Here is a 569-nt window from a genome sequence, read left to right on the forward strand (position 1 = left end):
ACTTTGTGGTTGGGTAGATATTGACCTGGCAAAAACAAAGCGAGGCGATAATAAAGTCAGGTAATCCTGCTATGACACTGTCAACTAAATCATTCCAACTTGCAAAAGCTTACTGATTTTGTGTCGATTGACATTCGTGATACAGATGCCCCGGCTATCTTGAATGAGACCTGTAAACCAGAAGATATATTTTGAACAACAACCAATTGAAAAAAGGAAGCAAAAGACATACATACCTTGGCATAGTCATATGCTTGCCAGCAGAACGGTTCCTCCAACTCGACTGCTGGTAGATCCTTGTTCATTTTCTCCACCAAGAAGTCCTCCACGTTCACCACATTCTCTGTACCCTCACACTCGCTCTCTTCTTCATCCCCATCCCCTCTCCTCTTGCTCTGCAATGGGCTAAATCTGATTGTCCCAGGGAAAGTTGCCTCAAGGGTTTTTCCAGAAAGACTACGTCCGCTGCCCAGAATCCTCCACTCAACAGAGTGTTCTGTGGTTAAAACAGTCCCAGCTGAAGGGGTCCCATCAAATGCCACTATCCGTCTCCGTGGAAAGGGCATAGT

The sequence above is a fragment of the Camelina sativa genome, chromosome 1 (genome assembly GCF_000633955.1).
Source record: "Camelina sativa cultivar DH55 chromosome 1, Cs, whole genome shotgun sequence".
Classification (NCBI taxonomy): domain Eukaryota; kingdom Viridiplantae; phylum Streptophyta; class Magnoliopsida; order Brassicales; family Brassicaceae; genus Camelina; species Camelina sativa.